This window comes from Podarcis cretensis (genome assembly GCF_951804945.1).
Source record: "Podarcis cretensis genome assembly, chromosome: 12".
Taxonomy (NCBI): domain Eukaryota; kingdom Metazoa; phylum Chordata; class Lepidosauria; order Squamata; family Lacertidae; genus Podarcis; species Podarcis cretensis.
Window position 1 is genome coordinate 23,195,907 of NC_137181.1, and position 22,625 is coordinate 23,218,531.

Sequence of the window (22,625 nt, forward strand, 5' to 3'; positions counted from 1 at the left end):
TGTGCATGTACCATAAGGAAGTGTATGAAGTCAAAGGCTGGTGTCTACTTGATCCACCATTCATATTTGTGATGAATGGAAACTCTGCATCCAGGAAACTGTCTCTGTTTCAGCTACTACAATCTGCCAAATATTGCTGATTCAATCACTAACCCTGCAGCCAGATACCAACGTCCAATTTTGTGCTGCTGCAAGCATGAAGATTGTTAAATGTTTTAAGCAAAAGTTTGGTTTTGATTATCTGGAAATAAAGACAATGAACAAATTGAAATTCTGGAGGGATGGGTTATGTATGATATTAGGCCAAACAACTGGAACCCAAAGGTTTTCACTGAGAGAAATTTCTACCACATTTCTACCACATCCACAAGGATGCTGGCAACATAAGATGAGCCTGATGGGTCAGGTCAGTTGTCCGTCCAGTCCAGCATCCTTTTCTTACAGTGGCCAACCAGATTCCTACAGGAACCAAGCACAACAACTCTCAAGAACCTCCAGCCCATGGCTTAATTAAATCCACCAGGCCTCCATTTGGCCAAAGAGGCTGTTTTGGCCAAACCACACACACTGGCCCTAAACTTGATGTAATAATATGACATCAGGCAAGAGGCAACTACAATTCACAGCCACACCAAAAAGGCATTTGCAGGAGTCACCAATCATATACAAGTGCATTCTTTTTTCAGAATTTGCTTCTAAAAATGCTGTCTTCATCATCCTACTGCTATGAGTTTGAGTGTGGGGGCAGACTCCCCATAATGCTGAAAACCCCTGGATGTGGCGCTGTGGGTAAAACCTCAGTGCCTAGGACTTGCCGATCGTATGGTCGGCGGTTCGAATCCCCGCGGCGGGGTGAGCTCCCGTCTTTCGGTCCCAGCTCCTGCCCACCTAGCAGTTCGAAAGCACGTCAAAGTGCAAGTAGATAAATAGGTACCGCTTTATAGCGGGAAGGTAAACGGCTCGCCAGAGCAGCTTTGTCACGCTGGCCACGTGACCCGGAAGTGTCTTCGGACAGCGCTGGCTCCCGGCCTCTTAAAAGAAACCCGAGATAAGCGCGTAACCCTAGAGTCGGACACAACTGGCCCGTACGGGCAGGGGTACCTTTACCTTTAACAACCCAGACCAGCACCTTGGCATAGTCATTAACAAGGGACTAAGAAAACCAGTGAAACCATCCGAGGGCCAGTGAAACCACCAGAGGACAAGACTGCCAGACAGGGAGGAGGATGTCATGAACTAGCTCTCTGACAGAAGGGCTCCTACTCCAGCTGCATGTGTTAGTGGGTGGCGAAAAGAAAGGGTTTAGGGTTTCAGTTTGGAGGATGAAGGGAAATTGTGGTGTTTTGCAAGTAGATTGAAAGGCGAGGGCGAAGTGGGGCCGACAGAACTCTTGGCAGGCTGGCTAGAGCAAGCTGTAACAAAGGGACAGGTGGTATGGTTGGTTCTTCTGTTTGTAGACCTAATCCCACTGCTCCTAAGAGAGGAGGAAAGAATCGTCTTGAGAAGTGAATACTGGAAATCCTTCCACTGTAGACTCAGGTTGTATATATGTGTAAATAAATGATATTCCATAAAGACACTACAGTCTCCACTGCACCTAATATCCGAAGGAAACACAAACCCTGGGTAAGCGCTGCCAACTCCCCAGGACTTCCTGACAGTAAGAGCTGTTCGACAGTGGAATTTGCTGCCAAGGAGTGTGGTGGAGTCTCCTTCTTTGGAGGTCTTTAAGCAGAGGCTTGACAACCATATGCCAGGAGTGCTCTGATGGTGTTTCCTGCTTGGCAGGGGGTTGGACTCGATGGCCCTTGTGGTCTCTTCCAACTCTATGATTCTAGGACACTCGATCAGAGACTGGAGTGGCGTGTAATAATACCTTGTGGATTTGGTTTACCAAGCCATAAAGTTTTCTAGCGCTTTTATGGCAAATCTGGAGGGGAGGAAATTAAAATAGTCTAGCATATGATCAGTGCTTTAAGTAAAACAGTATATTATGGGATATGGAGGAGACTCTTGAGTGTCCCATGGACTGCAAGAAGATCAAACCTATCCATTCTTAAGGAAATCAGCCCTGAGTGCTCACTGGAAGGACAGATCCTGAAGCTGAGGCACCAATACTTTGGCCACCTCATGAGAAGAGAAGACTCCCTGGAAAAGACCCTGATGTTGGGAAAGATGGAGGGCACAAGGAGAAGGGGACGACAGAGGACGAGATGGTTGGACAGTGTTCTCGAAGCTACCAGCATGAGTTTGACCAAACTGCAGGAGGCAGTGGAAGACAGGCGTGCCTGGCGTGCTCTGGTCCATGGGGTCACGAAGAGGCGGACACGACTAAACGACTAAACAACAACAAATGGGATATGCACACTAATGGTGCTGTGTTTTTATTTTAACAGTTTATTCTTTCAGCTGCTAGTATAATTTCCTCCATGGAGGAAAATCACACGTGACAGCATTAAAACAATTTATTCACTGTCAATTTCCTTCTGAAAGTGAACAATTATACTAGCATTTAGAAGAACTGGACACTTCCCCCAAAGTTCCTTGTGTGTAATCCATAAAGAAACAGAAACTCAGCAGCTTTCTTTATGTATAGCTAATTTCATCAACGTATTTTGCCTTTCATAGAATTGTTTAAGACAAGGTAAGCATTTAATCTCTTGAACAAATGTTTCAGTGCCGCGGTCAAATTTACACTAGATTGTGAGCAAATTGGCAATTTTAATGGTCAACATAACTAAGCTAAATGTGAATGGTAAATACAATTTTATCTGATTTTGTATTTTTAGCCAACAGAATCTGATTCTGCAAACAATTGTGCAGAGCTTCGCATTATGATTTTTATTGCAATTAGGTCAATTCCTTGAATAAGCTCCTTTTGGTGGTTTCTGTTCTAAGAGCTTGTGCCTCTTTTCACAAGCTACTCAAAAGGGATTGCGGCTGACAACAGGATCAAAATGTCCCAAGGCACTTCCCGCCACTCTTTTAATTATGATTTACATAGAATAATGGGCTATTATGTAATCTATGGACAAAATTTTACCAGTGCTTTAAAGCAATGCTAGAGCAACACAGCAACCAATAAAAGTCATAGTATCATAGAATCATAGAATTGTAGGGATGGAAGGGCCTCCAAGGGTCATCTAGTCCATCCCGGCAATGCAGGAATCTGAGCTAAAGCATCCATGACAGATGGCAATCCAAGCTATGCTTAAAAACCTCCATGGAAGAAGAGTCCACCACCTCCCAAGGGAGACTGTTCTCCTGTTGAGCAGAGTCTTCAGTCATTTTAAAGATTAACACATTTATAGTGTGTCTAATTTATTGATGACCCAAAGTGATTACAGCTCTTACAGCAAACTCATAGGATCACTACTTATGAATCGCTTTAAAAAAAAAGAGGAAATGCATAATCAAAAGAGAATGAAAGAGGAAATAATTTGCATAGAATGTGCATGTGCGTCACACACAGACGCTTAGAACTGCTGTGATTTCAAAAGAAACACATCTTACCTACAGTGAGGACACCTGTGAATCTGTGTGCCTGCTCAGTCTGTCTAGGTGGTGTTGATGGGAAACTTCAAGGCCACACTTGGTCTCCCTTCTTAGGACTCCTCCTATTTACTGAGGATTCCTCCTGACTTGCTTGCAGGACATTTACGCAGTTAAGATTGTATCTAGCCTTTATTGAGCGTTTGTTCTGATCTGTTTGCAGGGAGGTTCTATGACAAGGAGCCAATTCGTTCCTAGGAAATATAGCAAACAGGACATCAAAAAAATATTAAAACAACAAGAAGCACGATTAATATTTTTATTTAAAACATTACAGCCAGTAGGATTTAATTCCGAATTTGATCTTTCAGTTTTCATTTAATTACAGCAATGGGTATTGAAATGTGTGTCTAGATGTGAAATGTATGAGATGTAAGTACAAATAGTATCATGTCTATCCTCTACTCCACCTCCCCACCTCTCTACTAATGTAAAACACCTATTGAAAAACCCATAATGAGAAAATGTTTGTGTGTGTGTGTGTGTGTGTGTGTGTGTGTATCTGTAATCAAACAGGGCTACCTTGCTAAGCTATTCAGTCTTGTATGCTTAAGCCAAGAAATTGTCTCTTCAAAGATATGCAAGTACTGTACATAATTATGAACTTTTGCATCAAAATTGATTCTTTGTATATAGTGGGAGAATTTATATTTACTCTGTATTCAGTTGAACACCTATAACTGTACAGTGGTACCTCGGGTTAAGTACTTAATTCGTTCTGGAGGTCTGTTCTTAACCTGAAACTGTTCTTAACCTGAAGCACCACTTTAGCTAATGGGGCCTCCTGCTGCTGCCACGCCGCCAAAGCACGATTTCTGTTCTCATCCTGAAGCAAAGTTCTTAGCCCGAGGTACTACTTCTGGGTTAGCGGAGTCTGTAACCTGAAGCGTATGTAAGCTGAAGCATATGTAACCCAAGGTACCACTGTATTATGTTGATTCTGATAAGATTCCGTTTGGATTATTATCAGTTAGCACTAGTAGATGCATCGATGGCATGAGACAACTGAAGAAGCCCAGAAAACTGTGCTCAGGGAGAGTGCTATCTACCAACCCCAACAAATTGGCCCCACTGGGGGCAAAACAGCAGCCTCTCAACTGCATGGACTGCTAGGGCGAAACAGGAATAGAATGCTGGTGCCCTGCCTTTTTTTATTACTTCATACGCTGCTTCATCAGCACCTAACAGAATGACTGCAGCAGCAGTGTTAGTAATGGGGGAAAGTAATATCTGGGAGATCCTGGATTTATCCCTCGGAGTGACCTTAAACTCTACCTCCAAATACAATTTGTGAAATAAGGTAGCAACTTATACTGCAGTATCCTAGAAGGGAGTTTGGCTTTAGGCCAGCTTCTTAAAATATGTGTGTACCTATGAGAAAGAGAGGATGGGGTCACAGCCAAAAGCAAGTCAGAGTTGTAATTCTTCCTGGCATTTCCATTTAAAAAAGGGGGGGAGTGGGGCACTGTGGCCCTCCATAAGCTATTGGATTCCAGCTCCCATCAGCCACAGTTAGTATAGCTAATGGTCAGGGATGATGGGAATTGTAGTTCAACAGCATCTAGACATTTGGTCTTCAACCCTGGGCTGTTGTTGATGGGACTACAATTCTCACCATCCCCAGCCATTTGGCACAATGATCAGGGTGATGGGAGTTGTAGTCTAATAATATCTGGAAGGAACCATGTTGGCTACCTCAACATATTCTGGTGCCCTCCTCATGGTCAGCACTACAGCTCCTATCATTGGCCTTGCTGACTGGGGGCTGATGGGAATTGTAGTCCAAAACATCTGGAGGGCACCAGGCTGAAGAAGGTTGACCTAAGGGTACAACCAGGTGGAATCTTAAAAAAACCCACCTAATATGTTAAAAGTCATATAATTGAATTAAATATGAATACTATTTATTTATTTAAAAAAATAAGCGTTTGGGGTTAGATATACTAGTGCAAAGTTGGTTCACACCTGTGTGTTCATCACTTGATAACCGCAGCATCAAGTGACAAGCTGTGTCCATAAATGAGCCATAAATCGCGCATGGTCAGCTGCAAGTTCTCAAGTCCTAAGTAATCAGGTTGATTACTTGCATATGTGAAAAGGTGGAATGATGGAGGGAATCAGTATGGTATGTACTGTTAGATTGGCATATGCAGGAGAACAAGTGAAACAAGAGCAAGAGAAAGGCTTCTCTTCCTACAGCACATTTTGCACTCTTATTTTCTGGCTAGGCGGCTTATGAGATGCATCAGCGCAAGCCATCCTGACTCAAGGTAAGCTCAGTTTCTACACTGCACATCTGTTTCTTCTAAAGCTTTTCAAAGCAAGGGGCAGCTTGCAAGCTGGTCATCATTTAAATTGGGGACGGGGAGCCTGTGGCCCTCCAGATATTGTGCCTCCATCACAGTGCCATATTTAGTGTGGTGCAGGCAGTTTCCCTGCACAATGTGCCAAGTTGAGGGGGTGCAAAATAATAGCACCTATATTTAAACAGGTACCTACTGAGAAGATCCATTTTAAAAACTGTAATTCCCAAAGGAATTAATGTGAAAATAAGATTTAAAAATTCCTTCCTGTAGCACCTTAGATATTACTGGAAGGATTTTAAAATTTTGTTTGGACTACGGCAGACCAACACAGCTACCTACCTGTAACTGTGAAAATACGAGGTATTGTAAGGGCAAACTTTGTCCTCGCTCAGGCACCATATTACCAAAGTCTGCCCCTCCCTGTCCATCAGTCCCAGCCAGCATGGCCAATGGTCTGGGCCACAGGTTCCCCATCAATGATTTGAATCTTAGAAACAAAATGTGTGAAGTTTCTCTCCCCCACCTACCCTTTGTGTATAACTTAAGCTACATAGCCACAGGATGATTCCTGATTGTTGAGAGGTATTTCCAGCAAACCATGCAAGGTTTAGGAGGGGGAAAGGCCAAGGTGAATAATGCCAGAGCTTCCTTTTGAGCCCAAACACCATGTTGTGTTCAAATAAGCACCTGCCCCTTGGCCCAAGAGTGTGCGTTCTAGAGAGCAGCTTCTGATGCCACCCACTAATCCTGAATCACAGGAGCTTCTCCAAGGAGCTCAGGGTGGTGCATGTTGTTCTCCTCGCCCTCATTTAATCCCAACAACCCTGAGAGGGAGGCTAGGCTGAGAGGCAGTGACGGTGAGCTCCATGGCCTGGTGGGGATTCAAACCCAGGTCTCCCAGGTCCTAGTCCAACACTCTAACCCTGTAGTTCCCAAGGTGGGGCACGTGCCCTACAGGGGGGCAATTTGATTTTTAAGGGGGGCAATTTGAGAAAGTGTTAGACCAAGTTAATGGCCTTTTAGGCTTCCTCCATGTGAATAGGAGTTCACGTTTTGAATATTAATTGTACGTCACGGGGGGGGGCATCAGGATATTAGAGATGCTTAAGTGGGGCATAGGGACACGGGTGGCGCTGTGGGTTAAACCACAGAGCCTAGGACTTGCCAATCAGAAGGTCAGCGGTTCAAATCCCCGCAACGGGGTGAGCTCCCGTTGCTCGGTCCCTGCTCCTGCCAACCTAGCAGTTCGAAAGCACGTCAAAGTGCAAGTAGATAAATAGGTACCGCTCCAGCGGGAAGGTAAACGGCATTTCCATGCGCTGCTCTGGTTCACCAGAAGCGGCTTAGTTATGCTGGCCACATGACCCGGAAGCTGTACGCCGGCTCCCTCAGCCAATAAAGCGAGATGAGCGCCACAACCCCAGAGTTTTCCGCAACTGGACCTAATGGTCAGGGGTCCCTTTACCTTTTGAAGTGGGGCATGGCCAAAAAAAGGTTGGAAACCACTGCTCTAATCGTTATGGCACACTGGTATTTGAGAGATCAATTTTAAAAAGCACAGGTGACCTTTTATCAATGCAGGCGGGTTCCAAAGAGGTCGGCCATTTTAGGAGAAGCAAGACGCCACCCGCCACCTCAGAAGTGGGGTCTCGGGCAGCCCAGGAAAGCTCTCCCGGCCCCATAAAACGGTCAGGCCTTCGAGGTGCCCCCAGACTCCTCCTCCTCGTTCTTCCGGCAAGGACAGACGGACGCAGCGCTGACCGCTGTGGGATTTCGCCCAGCATTGCAGGTAGCTCCTCCTTCGCCTGCTCTGGCGCGAGACTATGCAGCGCCGGTCAATACTGAGGCAGGAAAGCGGGGCTCTCCAGGGACTCCCGCCGCGCGGCTCCCATGGCAACGGGAGCTGGCGGGCTCGCGCTCGCCGCTGCTGCTCCTGCTGCTATTTTGCAGCCGAGGACGCACGGGGAGAACCATTTGCTCCGCAGACCCGGGCGGGGTGTGTGACTTGTCGAGGGTTAATGCGTCTGCGGCTGGTGGAAGAGACCCGCTGACCGGAGGAGGTGGTCGCCGCGGTGCAACCAGCAAGCAGGGCTCTTGCAATCCCATGCAGCGCTTGCTGCTCTGTGCATGGTTTTTTTTAAAAAAAAAAAATTAAAAAATAAATAGATACTAAGCGCACTTGCACTTCAGCTCCGCTCAGCCTCTGCCAGGAGATGCAGTAGTCGGGGAGGATAAGACTTGCAAGCCCCAATCGCATCTGAAGGGAAATTGTTTCATTTTATTACTGTATTAATATTTTATTGGAATAATTTCATTTATATAAAAGAGTGACAAAAGAAAAAGTGAGAATGAAAAAGAAAAAAACCCTCAATTACATTTCCATACATTGTATACAGATGTGTATAATCTTATTATCCTAATACACACATCATACACATGGTTTCATAACTATAATGCAATAATAATTCTCTTCTTCCCAAGAAGAAAATCCAACTGAATAATGTACTTGGTCATTTGTGCACTGACTTGGGACAAAGTTGTTTCTATTTTTAAAAAAAATCATACTACATATATTAATTAGTTTATCAAACAATTACTGGTTTGGGTTCTTAGAATGGCTGTGCCAACCAATCAGTGGAACTTACTCTGTTTAACTTCCTCCTGATTTCATTTTCTTCAAACAAACAAACAAACCCAAACTATCAAACTACTAGCTCACATTTTCCCCATTTTAATCTGGTTTTACTCTTTCTGGGAGAAATCAGTTATACAGTATTTGATCTTTTTTAAATGTTACCAACAACCTGTTCAAACAACCTGCTTGCAGTATTAAGCCCCCACCTGGAAGCACCCTGGGTGCCCATTAGCTTGACTCCATCATCATTTCCAACCATAACCAACTCCCAGACATCTGGTTTATTGAGCATTATCCTGATTTTGTTTGTACGGAGTTTGCAAGGATGTTAGATAATGCTGATTGTTTATGGAGTATTCCTTCTGATTTGTTTTACTGGAGGTTGTACAGCATGGCAGTTATTATCCAACACTGTCCAGTACATTTCCCCTACCATTTTTGTTAACACAAGAACTCTGATTTGGGGCAGGAAGGAGGTTTGTTGCACAAGGGTACCAAACCCATTTTAATTACACAACTTGAATTTGCCAGTATGAGACTGAATTCTACTTGCAAAATAGTCTGAGAGAAATTGATGGAGTTGTTCAGAAGTACTGTACAGGGAGCAGCTTAGAGAATGAACTGATTTTGCTGAAAGATGGAACTGCTTGGTTGAGTTCTGGAATCTTGTGTTATGGAAATATAAGATTATGAATATTTTTGTTTATTAAACTGCAGTAGTAGCGTTGCCAAAGGATGGAACTGTTTTGCTGATTTTTGGAAAATGTGTTTTTGAGATAGAAGAATGCAAGGTTTGCTCTTGCTATTAATTATAATAGGAATAAAAGTTAACAAAAAAAATTAGAATGTGAATTTTGAAAAATACAATGAACAGATGATACTGAGTTCAGAGTTGCTTACATTTAATGTTAGGATGCTTATAAAATTGGCATCAATAATCAGTAGATATATTGCACTTTACTGTTTAGTCTGAACAACTGCTGTTAAGACTGTGCTTTTAGCAGATTCTGTATTTAATCCTACCATAATCTGGATCATTAAACTTATTAAGATCTTGTTTTTTGAGGGTGAATAAAGCACAATATGCTTTTTGCAACTGATAGCTTTATGACAAAGGGCGAGTCAGACCTTGGCAAAATAAGAGTACTGTAGAAGGCTCTCGGGAACACTTTTTAAAAATTTAACATATTGTCCTTATTTATTTGCTTCTTTTTGACTTTGTGTGGTTTGTGGAGTTTGAACTATGCAGATGACACTTTATTTATTTATTTATTTATTTATTTATAACGTTTTTTTCGCTCCCGCCATCCTTGCTTCTTTCCTGATTAACATTGAAATGAGTTTTGTCTACCTCATTTCCTCCGTCATTGTGCCATTTCTAATGATTTTGGGCCAATCCTAATTTCCATTAAAGTAATCGATAGACAGACTCCCATTGATTTCGGAGGAAGCTAGTTTGGGGCTTTGATGTTTCCTTTTCTTGCAGCTCAATATCATTTTCCCATTCAAAAATGTAAGAAATTGACTTGTTTAATATTTTTCTTTTTATCCTTGCCCTTTACACTTTTCACCCAAAGTGCTGAATAAAGGAACACTTACAGGTATGACCCTGCTCCATTAAGAGCCCAGATGTAAGATTTTTGCTGGCAAGTAAGTGCTTAGGAATGGGGTGTTTCAGGTCACCATGTTCTTATTAGGTCTGTCAGTGGCTATTAGTCATGAAACCTTAATGGACCCTCCATATTCTGAGTCAATAAATTGTTGATTATCCACTGCTGGAACCAAACAATAGGATATGGAAATTTCCATTGTTCCTATACGTGAGAGGCAATGGCTGATCAAAATGAACTTTGCTCTGTGCCATCAAGACCATTTCTCACATGCTTATATACTGGTGAAATGTCACAAAACTTTACTGTATCAAGTTGAGATTCTCCCACTAATTTTCAGAGACTGTATGGCCCAATGAACAGAAAGATAGTGCCTGCTAAACTTTGGTTTCAGTAGATGGTCCTGATTTGGGCAAGTCATTGGCCAGGTTTTTGGTGTAAGGCTAAACCATTGTTTGTTTAGCTTAGCTCTGGTTTGTTTGAACATCAGAACCTGCCTGAAGCAACTAACTATGGTTTCTTTGGGGCCAACAACCACAACCTGAAATTATAGATTGCCTCCATGGCGTTGGCATTTTTCAGGAAGGGTATACGAGAAATTTAAGTTTGTGCAATTAAAGTGGATTGAAGCATTCTGCTGCCTTGGTGCAACAAATGACAAGAGAGCAACCATCAGCAATTTCCTGTCTTCTACAAAGCATTTTTCTATAAGAGCCAGGTATACACAGAACGGGCAAGGAACAACAAACCATGGTTAGTAAAACAAATGTGGTTTGCTTGATCATCCATGAACCTGGATTTTTCTACAAACCACAGATGTTTAAAGCAAATAACAGTGGGTTTAGCATTATGCTCATATGCAGTCATTGTCTCAGTCTTGGTTTTCTTGTCTGTGAAAATGGGACTTCTAGTTATCTACTTCTGTGTGTGTTATAACAGATGTGATAAGGATTGTGAAGCAGTACACAGTAAAAGTTGTTGTTTTGCAACTCCTATAATTGCTATTTTAATATTAAACTTATATGGGCCACTTCTATTGTAAGAAAATGGCTCTTCTAGCTCACATTAACTTAGTGTTCACATGAGTGCAGTGTGAGAGAAGGCCCAAAGTGCTGTTTGTGTAATGTGTATTTCATTGTTCATATGTATATAAGGCTTTTTTAAAGTGTTGGTTCCATAGTTTGTTTCCCATTCTAACAATATGATGCTGCAAATTTTACAAAAGAAAGAAAGGTGAAAAAGAAGTATTAGGAGAAAACATATATTTTACCTATAGATGGCTACTTTGTATATTTTAAGAAGACAATTCAGTGTGCTGAATTTATCTAATAAATGCTGTCAGTTAAAAGTCTTTATCAATTATACAGAAGTTAAGATAAAGATTTATTGGTCTGGAAGGTAAATAATGACCAAAGATGAACCCAAAATCAATATTGACTTTGAAGGATAATCAGACCTGAGAACTGTCTCAGTATTAAGTCTGTGGTACAAAAAAAGGAAGTCTTCGCATTTCTAAAACCCACCCCATACAAACCCCACTGCTAGGTTGTAATAATAGAAAAGCAAATAAATTATAATAGAAAAGCAATAAAAGACAATTTGCTTTACATGCATGTATGTATGCAGTGTGTGATGTTTGCCCCAAAAGAGCTAGTTTAGGGAATCCTCAAAGGCTTGTGTATCCTAAATAGGAATCTTTCCTTTTTCTATTTTGAACAATAAGCTTTTAAAGGAAAAATGCCTTCATTGCAAAAGCCTGCTTGCCATGTAGCATATCAGTACATTCTCCTGACCATGATACTGCCTTGCATATGTAAACTTTAGGGCTTCTCAGTTTTAACTGGTAGATTAATTGACTGACAGTGCAATCCTATGTGTCTTTAGAATTAAGTCCCAAATTGAAACTGAATCCAGAGAAAATTGAAGTGCTGTCAGTGGGCATGCCTTATGTTCTGGAGCTGGCAGAGTTGCCTGTTCTTAGTGGGGTTGCACTCCCCCTGAAGGAGCCAGTGTGTTGTTTGAGGCTGCTCCCAGAACCACCTTTGGCTCTCAAGCCACAGGTGGCCTCTGTGGCTAGGAGCACCTATGCCTGCCAGATGCACCATTTCTGCATAAGGATATCCTGGCTAGGGTTACGCATGCTCTGGCAACCTCCGAGCCCAAAATGTGTTCTAGGAGCCTTTGAAAATGTTCCAGAAATAGCAGCTGATGTAAAATGCCGAAGCAAGAATGCTGTTCGGAGAACTAGGCCACGAACATATCTACACAGGTTGCCAATTGTTTTCCAGCTCCAATTCAAGGTGCTTGCTTTGACATTTAAATCTCTCAAGGGCTTGGGACTGCAAGAACACCTTCTCGCGTTCTGTGCTCAAGAATCAGCAGATGGGGCCTTCCTGGTGGTCTCTCCCATGATGAAGAAGGTGGGGTGGGGACTCAGAGACAGGCCTTTTCAGTGATGACTCGCATTTTCAGAACTCCCTACTTACTGAGCTGCACCCAATATACCCTCCAAATTTTCTCCAATGAAAATAGGGACATCCTAAGGCAAAATGCAACATTCCAGGATCAAATCAGAAATCAGGGACATCCCTGGAAAATAGGGACACTTTGAGTTTTCCTTGTAATAATGTGCAATAGCTTTTTGATACCTAAATTGTAAAGCAACTTATAGTTCCTTCAGCATCTTAGAAAACATAATAAACATATTTATTTTAATTTAGTGTATTTGTTTGATTGGCAGCTCTAATTATATCCATCGATTTGTCTGGTTTTGCTCTTTTTTATTAAAAAGACAACAACAACCAATGGGACTAACATAGTTTGCCTAGTAGATTTCACTTGTGAGAGGCTATTAAAACCCTACTGGGGCACGGAAAATACCTATGCAATTATAAATACCCTTTCCAAATAATTTATAATTCCAAAATAGTCCTATTGGCTTCCCCTTCCTGTGCTCCAGAGCAGGCTGTTGAAGGACTTTGCTTTTTGACCGCAGTTCTAAAGATTGGTCAGCTTTTAATTGGTCCTGGTAAATTTAACTCCAGGCTCTGCTTTTCCAGAATGGCTAAGACGTTTAACTTTATCATATGCAACATCCTGAAATCACTTCTTTTGGATTGCCCTGAATCGTTCCATGGCATTTCTGGCTCCCTTGTGCATCAGAGAAGAATGTAGCTTTTATATACCTCCCAAGATTCATTCTGAATTTTGACAGATTACTTTAAGTGCCTTCTTCCTTTGTCATCTCTTTTAATAGATTCCCTGCCCCCCAGGTCTGTCAGTTTCCTGGGCCAAGAAGCTGCTTTCGTTCACCTCGGGAACAAAGAAACTGCTCCTGTTTAACTTAATCAAATACTCTCTTCTTTCTCATAGAAAGGGAAGCAGCCAATTTACGTCCCAGCTCTATTAAGCCTGAAAACAAATTTCCTGCATTCCACTAATATGAAGTCTTCCCTCCCCTTGTCTACCTTTTTCTTCAGCTTTGTATAATGGTGAACATTTTAAAAGGACTTCACACAAACATGTTCTATATTAGTTGCAAACCCCATTCACGTCTTCATTAAAGCATTATAACTTAAATATTTCCCCTCCAAGTCACTTAACTGTTTTGTTTTTTTCCAATGTAAAAATTGCTGTTTGAAAATCTGAAAGCTTTATTTTTAATTTTGTTTGTTTGCTCAGTTTCTAAGCCACTGTAGAACATTCTTTCTCTGGGTGACTTTGTGGCAAGAATCAAGTTGCATCAAATGCAATTATAATGTAACTGTGATTGTTGTTGTCGTCATGTAAGGATGGGGAAGAAAGTAATTTCAAATTTAAAGGTAAAACCACCTTATTCACACTTTCCAAAAGTATACAAAAAAATCTGAAACAGCCATATTTTGAAATTTGCAGTTCTCTGAAGTTTGCAATGCAGTTCTCCCGTCAAGTAATAAGTGCAAAAAAAAATTATATACTATGGTAAACTCAGCATGACAAAGCATGGATTAGTTTTAATGACATACAAAATTGCATTATATTAGAGGGAAATGCATAGCATTTTAGACAAAGTAGCACACAAAAATGTGTATATTGGCAAAAATTATCGTTCAAATGCTGGTGGGAAAATGTGAAAAACTGAATTTAAGATTGGAGAAATGAGAAACTCAGAGCGACTGAAATTGACAGATTCATTCATCCCTAGCGCCACACAGAGAAATACACTGGAAAAACAATGAATGGTGTGGCTAAATAGCACATAATTTAGATTTTACTTCAGTTGGGATGAGGATTTTGAAGGATTTCCCCCCCCCCCTGCAAAAATAAACATGAAAAGCATGACATGTGTCCATTGCATGCGCCCATTTCCCTGCAAGAAAGCAGCAATAGATATGAGCTTCCCAGTACACACATGAACAGCAAATTAGATGTGTGTGTGGTTGCCACACATGACGAGGCTCCTATTGATGAAACCAGCTTCTGCATGCACTTCTGCTGCAGATTTGTAAAGGTAAAGGTAAAGGTACCCCTGCCCGTACGGGCCAGTCTTGACAGACTCTGGGGTTGTGCGCCCATCTCACTTAAGAGGCCAGGGGCCAGCGCTGTCCGGAGACACTTCCGGGTCACGTGGCCAGCGTGACATCGCTGCTCTGGCGAGCCAGAGCCGCACACGGAAACGCCGTTTACCTTCCCGCTGGTAAGCGGTCCCTATTTATCTACTTGCACCCGGAGGTGCTTTCGAACTGCTAGGTTGGCAGGCGCTGGGACCGAGCAGCGGGAGCGCACCCCGCCGCAGGGATTCGAACCGCCGACCTTTCGATCGGCAAGTCCTAGGCGCTGAGGCTTTAACCCACAGCGTCACCTGCGTCCCCCGCTGCAGATTTGTATCACTCAGTAAATCTAGTTACAGAGTGATACAAATGCACACGAAAGCTCATACCAAGAACTAACTTAGTTGGTCTTTAAGGTGCTACTGGAAGGAATTTTTTTATTTTGTTCTGTAAATCTACATCACAATACTCAGCTTCACTCATTGACGGGGCTGAATTATTTTGGGGGGAAGCAGAGGGGAATATGCACTGCAACACAGAACTGTTGTGCATGATTAGAGCTGAATCAGGAGCACAGTGTAAAAAGCCTGACAGTGCAAACCTAGGGAGGTTTCCTCAGAAGTAAGAAGTGTGTATAGGATTGCAGCCCACATATCAAATGAGTAAGCAATGTTTTATTGGCTATTTAGGTTCATTTAGGGGGAATCTCTGTTTTTGCATTTGTTTTGTCTCTCTGAGTTCTCTCTTTTTTTTTTAATAAATAGATTTATTTATTTTTAGCAACACATTCTTTTGAGGGTATTTGGCAGCATAGCAGAATTCCATTCCTGTGCTGAAAGTTAAGGAAAGTGATTACTCATACATATTTTACTTGGATGAATAAGTACTAAAATGCTGAACAGTAGAGAAATGAATATAAAACATATATGAAAATGCTCTGTATATAATACAATAAGAGAGATGTTTCAAATAGAAAACCAAATAAAACTGGCTTGAGAAAATAGAATTACTTTGTCTTTAGAGCTGCAACCTTTTACTCACTTCCCTGGGAGTAAATCCCAGTAAACTTGGGGTGGCTGACCTCTGACTAGATGTAGATAGGCTTGCGCTGCACACTTATTATTTTCTGTTGATCTGTTTGCACATTGGATTAAAAATTATATATCACACACTTTTTCTCTCCATGATCTATTATGCAATATGTGTGAAAAATACTTTACGTTAATTGTTAGAGTTGTATATATAAAATTGTAAATATATATATATTTGTATATACATTTCATTTATAATAAGTAACCACATACTAGGTTTAAAAGCAAACCTAAGGAAACCTCTAGGTATATATAATTGAAAGGTAGCAATTTTTTGGAGATCTCATCTTTTTGAGGGTATTTTAAGCAATGACTAACACTGAATTGACACTGGAAGTGATGGTATTCCAGCTGAACTATTTAAAATTTTAAAAGATGATGCTGTTAAGGTGCTACACTCAATATGCCAGCAAGTTTGAAAAACTCAGCAGTGGCCAGAGGATTGGAGAAGATCAGTCTATATCCCAGTCCCAAAGAAGGGCAGTGCCAAAGAATGCTCCAACTACCACAAAATTGCACTCACTTCACACACTAGCAAGCTTATGCTTAAAATTCTACAAGGTAGGCTCAAGCAGTATGTAGACCGAGAACTCCCAGAAGTGCAAGCTGGATTTAGAAGAGGCAGAGGAACCAGAGACCAAATTGCAAACATGTGCTGGATTATGGAGAAAGCTAGAGAGTTCCAGGAAGACACGAGTGCCTGGTGTGCTCTGGTCTGTGGGGTCACGAAGAGTCAGACACGACTAAACAACTAAACAACAACAACACTGAATTATAATTGTAAATATTGGAAGAGGCAATTCTTAGCATGTAGGCTTGTTTCTGTATTATTTATTTCCTAGAGTAGTTTTAGAATAGATTTCCAAGGAATTTGGGGCATGCCTTTAGAATGGTTTGCTGAAGACTTTAGCAAATATCAGAGTGACCAGTGTGGCTTTAGCAATGTCAAAAGATCCTTGGAAGAAGCAGGTAGTTAGGTGATTATGTTGCTCCAAGACTATGCAGGCAATTATGATGAAATGAGGCCTCTAATACTTTGCCAGACAAGTCTATATCTAGCCCAGCCCACATGATCCCCCCTAGCAAATGTCAGTACCCAGTAGAGACTGGTGGAATGCAGTTGCATCACCTGACCTCCCAGCACCAAAGTTACTGCTGTTACTGGGAGAGGCAAGGTGGCCCACACCTTGCAGATGTACCAGCAGTCAATACAGTGTCTCTGCTGGTGTATCTCCTTGGCACCAACCTCCCTGCCGCCCTTCCCCTCCCACTCTAAGCAACAGTGACACTGCTGGTGGGAGGTCAGGTAAGTGCTGCCTCTCTGCCCATCATCTGCTACTGGCAGTAGCTCTCCAGAGTCAGGCAGACTTTCCCCAAAGTCCTTTGCAACTAAGCGTAAATGTAAAGGTAAAGGTCCAGTCGTGACCGACTCTGGGGTTGCGGCGCTCATCTCGCTTTATTGGCCGAGAGAGCTGGTGTACAGCTTCTGGGTCATGTGGCCAGCATGACTAAACCGTTTCTGGCAAACCAGAGCAGCGTACGGAAACGCTGTTTACCTTTCTGCCGGAGTGGTACCTATTTATCTACTTGCACTCTGATGTGCTTTTGAACTGCTATTTTGGCAGGAGCAGGGACCGAGGAACGGGAGCTCACCCCCTCGTGGGAATTCGAACCGCCGACCTTCTGAACAGCAAGCCCTAGGCTCTGTGGTTTAACCCACAGCGCCACCCACATCCCTGAGCATAGCAGTGGTTGAATCCAGACCTTTTCCCTTCTATATCCAAAGTGTATTATTGTTATCAGTGCAATTCTGTCACAATTATCCAGCTGCAGTGAATCCAGTGGGCAGTGGCACAGTTAAGTCATGTGAGACTCTGAATGGTCTTAGGAGGGGCTTTCTTAGATGGTAATACTTACTATTTCACTGTACAAGGTGAGAGCCTTTAACAGGAAAAGGACAGGAGAGAGTATGAACCTGTTACTTCTGCTTGACAATTCAACAGCTTTTGTTATCATCAACCAGTATATCCTACTGGATCCATTCTGTGGTTGGCACTTGGAGCACTGCTCTGAAGTGATTTCAGCCCTACCTTCAGGGCCAGTGACAGAGTGGGTGACTCTGTAATTTCCCCCTCTCCCACCCCCACCAAACTATATAATGGCTTCTATATGAAGTCATTGGAAGTGGTCACTAGGATCTTTGGCGCATGATATCGTCAGTATGCTGGTGGCACTCAGCTCTATTTCTCCGTAACGTCTGAATCAGGAGTAGAGTCTTGAACTGGCATCCAGATGCAGTGGTAGCCTGGATGTGGGGACCAATAAACGGAGACTGAATCCTGGCAACACAAAGGCCCTGTGGGTAGGTGGCTTCTGGGGCTGAGAAGCTGGCCATTTCTCCTTTTCTGGATGGAGTCACGGTCCCGTTGAATGCGAACAGTTTATAAAGCTTTCACAATTAAAAAAAAAAGATGATTTGATTTCAAAATGAAGGGAGCGGGTGAGAAAAATGTAAATAATAACACACACATCCAATTTGTTGACTGCCAAACTTAATTCCTGCAGTGATCCCAATACTTGGCTGTTTCATTAATGTTACATCTATCAAGCAGAAAGCAACACATCAAGATGAGAGGTATTAGTGGGTGGGTGTTTTTTTGCCATGTCGGTAACATCCTGCTTTGGGTTTTTAATATGGCTGCTTGAGCCCTACTTAATTGTGTGATGTGAGCATAGCTCCCTCTGTTGGTTTCTGTCCAGAGTTGCATCTAGTTGATGGTATTCTGAGTGTACCGATGGTGATCTGTAGACCCTATTGCAGCGTTGTGGAGAAGGTGCCAAGGGTTTTGGAATGCTTGGGTGGCTTGTACTGCTGATATTCAGAATCATCATAATACCAGGCATGCATATATTATACTGGGCCCTTTACTAGCAGGCGTTTAAGTAACAGCTACCTGTATGCTGTGGGAAAGCTTCCTTGTATTTTACAAGAAGGATTTAATAACATACTGGAAATTTAGGTTTCCACAATTAAAGTGGATTGGAGCGCTCTGGTGCTATTATACCACTTTAATAACATCTGCCAAAGAATCTGGTGCAGTTTGCTTAGCCCGGTGTTAGAAGATCCCTGTTCCCCTTGCAGAGCTACAATTTCCAGAGTTCCCTGGGAAGAGGGACTGATTGTTAAACAACTCTGGAAATTGTATCTCTGAGGATTCCCCCCCCCCCCTTTCTCATCAGTTGGTGGTTTTTATTGGATTCACTGCTGATTTTTGCCTTGGTATGGTAATTGTTCCATGCTTGCTCTTTAACAAAAAAATAAAAAAATTAAATGATGTTGCTGTTCTTTGAATTTGTTTTAGTTTTGTGGTTTCTATTGTGTTGTGCCATTCTGGGAGAACTTGGGGGGGGCTAACAATGTTTTAAATAAATAAAGTACTGTAGCAAACAAACCCTGGTGTGACTGTTAGCAGCCAAGACTGATTAAAAAAAAAAGTTTAACTAAACAAAACTAATTCCTTTCTTTATTTGGGGGAATTGATTTGGTCTGTGAGGGCCGCACTGCAAAACTATATGGTTAGATCCTTCGCTGTGGGCAGTGCCTGCTCTCTGCAGCAACCTGCCTATGAATAGTAGGCAAACACATTTTGCTGTGTAGTTTTTGGTGCCTGCTAACAGCATTTTGGTTGAGTCACACCTACTCAGATGCCTATTTTTTGCAGTTTTGTTATGTGTATCTGTTTTAAAACTTCTAGTTTCATTTATATTTTGAAGGGGGCATTACTTCAATTTGCTTTTAGCGTTTTATCACATTTTAATGAATATTTTATATTGCCTTATGCAAACAGCTTAGAGGTTCCTTTCAATTAAGGTATGCACAAATCTTGTCAAATAAAATTCAGAGGTGCCCTTCTGCTAGCATAAGGCCTCTTGCACTCATGAAAGGGCCTGTTTCCAGCTTAGCTGAAAGATGTTTCGTGGGGGGAAATGGGATGCCACCTCCCAAGGAAGTTCTTCTGTCCATACGACTCTTTGTACAATGCCAGTTTACACTGGTGATTGTATATAAATTAGTGATGTAACCTTTCCAGCAGTTAATACAATTAGGAAGGGATAGGGTTAGAAATCTGATTTAGTTTGCAAATTCACACTTTCTGAAAAGCTATGGGAGCCAAAGCATAGCCCACCCTTCAACATTCACACTTCAAGCCAACTTTACAAGTTAGTTTGTACAGATATGCATTTACTAAGGTGGAGTGTGCATATAAACACATATATTAGTGAAAATAACATACAAAAAAGGATTACATTAGAGAAAATAGCTTTTGTAAAAATGTAAATTGGGCAATATTGCGTATGAAATAGGAGAAAGTCATATTAAAATGATGGCTTTTCATGGGGACTTATGTGTTGTGTGTGTTTATCAAAGCTGGAGCACTGAATTTAAGATTGGAAAAATGAGAACTGAGATGAACTGAAATGGACAGATTTGCTCATCCCTAGCCATAGTTCAGTGGCATAACTCACCCTTTTGCATGCAGAGGTTCTGGTTGCAATCCATGGCATTTCCAGGCAGGACTGGGAATGATTACCCTCTGACACCTTGGGGAGCTACTGCCAGAACTAGATGGACCAATGGTATGGGTCTGTAAGGCAACTTCCTATATCCTTAAATTGAACAACTTCCTTCAGCCTAGCCAGTGTTCACAATGTGGCATATGAGCTTCTAAATTAAAATGAGCGAGTTTCTGCTTTGTTAGTTAGTTTCAATCTTACACAGTGATTATAGAAAAAAGCTCCTGGATATTTAATTAAATTAGAAGTGTGCCTTGTCTTGATCCCTTGAGTTACACAGAGACATGGTGGGGGAAATAACCCACAAAAGCTCTCCCCTTTTGAAAATATGGGGGGGGGAGTAGTAAATTGTCACTGTCTCAAGCATTGGTTGGAACTTGCAGGTTATTGCTGAGGCAAAGCAGAGGACATGAATGAAGTAGTCATACGTTAACAAAGCTGGCAGATCTCTGGATGCTGTGCAGTAAATCAGCATGGTCTTCTGACTCCCAGTAGCTTAACAAAAGTATTTTTTAAAATATTTGTTTATTAGCTTTCTCACTCATAAAATATAAATACAAATTTGCTGCCTTTGAGATGGCCCCACTGTGTCTCTGGTGGCCAGATTTCAGAATCACTAGCCTGTGATAACTCAGAGTAGATTTGTACTTGTACGCAGTGCTATTTTTCTAGAAAAAGAGGTGCCAGAACTCACCATGAACTAGGGGTGGAGGGAGGGGGGTATTGTGGGTGCGGTGCGCCCCGGGTGATACTGAGGGGGAGTGACAAAATGCTGGGCGGCACTCACCGCGGGGCGTGCAATGTGCCTAAGCCACACGTCTCTCCTAGGAGAGACACGGTGGCTTGGGAGCGCACAGGCTCCGTGCTGCCCAAACTGCCCAGCTGTAGGGTGGCCGAGTGGGAGGAGGCAGGCAGACTCTGGAGGCCCCGCAGTGCACCCCGCCCCTATGGACGGCTCGCCCTGCCCCTGGCTGCGCCACCCCAGGCGCCCAAGCGGCTTCCTCCGCCGTTGCCATGAACATCTCCCATTTTCTCTTATAATGGCAATGGGGCTTATCACACACGCAGCCCAACAAGACAATTACAAAAATCCACCAACAGCATACAAATCAATATGGCTAACCTGACCCAAAGCACACACCCGCCCCACTCACACATGAAAACAAAGACCACCACAGCCAACCACAAATGAACAACCACACCCTAGGCCAACCCCAACCTCTCTCACCACCAAAGGAACCCAAGTGAGCAGCAAAGAACCTTGACACCAAACCCCACATATATTAAGTAAAATAGAAACATCATCACCCCCATCCTCCCCCCCCACCTCTTTCCCCCTTTTCTTCCTAATGTCTCAACAAATGAAACTGATTTGTAAAAATGTTACATGGGGGGGGGGGACGAGAGAGAGAGACATTGCACATACTTTTGTAAATCAAGGAAATCTTTAATAAAAATACATTTAAAAAAATAATAATGGCAATGGGGCCCAGCTGAGAGTTGCCGGAACTGAGTTCCAGCGAGTTCTGGCTGAAAAAAGCCCTGCTTGTATATGTGCAGGTTATCCCAGCGTAATTGCACAGCATATTGTCCTAAACAAAAAGGACAAAAGGGGACACAGATCTGCATTTATATGTATAGCTGTAAATTTAGAAACAACTATGGTGGGGAGTTGTTTAGAAACAACTATGGAGGGGACGCAGGTGGCGCTGTGGGTTAAAGCCTCAGCGCCTAGGGCTTGCCGATCGAAAGGTCGGCGGTTCGAATCCCTGCGGTGGGGTGCGCTCCCGCTGCTCGGTCCCAGCGCCTGCCAACCTAGCAGTTCGAAAGCACCTCCGGGTGCAAGTAGATAAATAGGAACCGCTTACCAGCGGGAAGGTAAACAGCGTTTCCGTGTGCGGCTCTGGCTCTGGCTCTGGCTCTGGCCAGAGCAGCGATGTCACGCTGGCCACGTGACCCGGAAGTGTCTCCGGACAGCGCTGGCCCCTGGCCTCTTAAGTGAGATGGGCGCACAACCCCAGAGTCTGTCAAGACTGGCCCGTACGGGCAGGGGTACCGTTACCTTTACCTTTATGGTGGGGAGGAAGATTGTGACTGGTCTCACAGCTGATGGGCAACTTCAGGGCCTTCAGTCTCCCTTCTTAGGGTTCTTTAACAGGAAACATTCAGCCAGATAGCCTTCCAAATGAAGGACACATTCTGGCAGAGGTCTGTCTTCTGGCAGCCCTTCAACTAGACATCTGTCGTCCGTAAAGCAGGACACCTGGGCACCCTAGTCAGCTGAAACATAAGTACTACCTCACCAAACCATACTGTGGATAAAGCTG

At 42.8% G+C, this 22,625-nt stretch overlaps 2 long non-coding RNA genes across 3 annotated transcripts in view; one reads left to right on the forward strand and one right to left on the reverse strand.

The window, feature by feature from the left end:
• Window positions 1-7,966, reverse strand: part of LOC307199794 — a 29,712-nt gene extending 21,746 nt beyond the window's left edge. Inside the window, exons 1-2 of the long non-coding RNA XR_013832199.1 lie at window positions 7,620-7,966; window positions 3,514-3,746 (exon numbers count right to left, since the gene is read on the reverse strand). This is a non-coding gene — a long non-coding RNA (uncharacterized lncRNA). The remainder of the gene's footprint in view (window positions 1-3,513; window positions 3,747-7,619) is intronic.
• Window positions 4,738-22,625, forward strand: part of LOC307199791 — a 34,639-nt gene continuing 16,751 nt past the window's right edge. For both annotated transcript variants that reach the window (XR_013832192.1, XR_013832193.1), the window contains exons 1-2: window positions 4,738-4,852; window positions 5,781-5,822. This is a non-coding gene — a long non-coding RNA (uncharacterized lncRNA). The remainder of the gene's footprint in view (window positions 4,853-5,780; window positions 5,823-22,625) is intronic.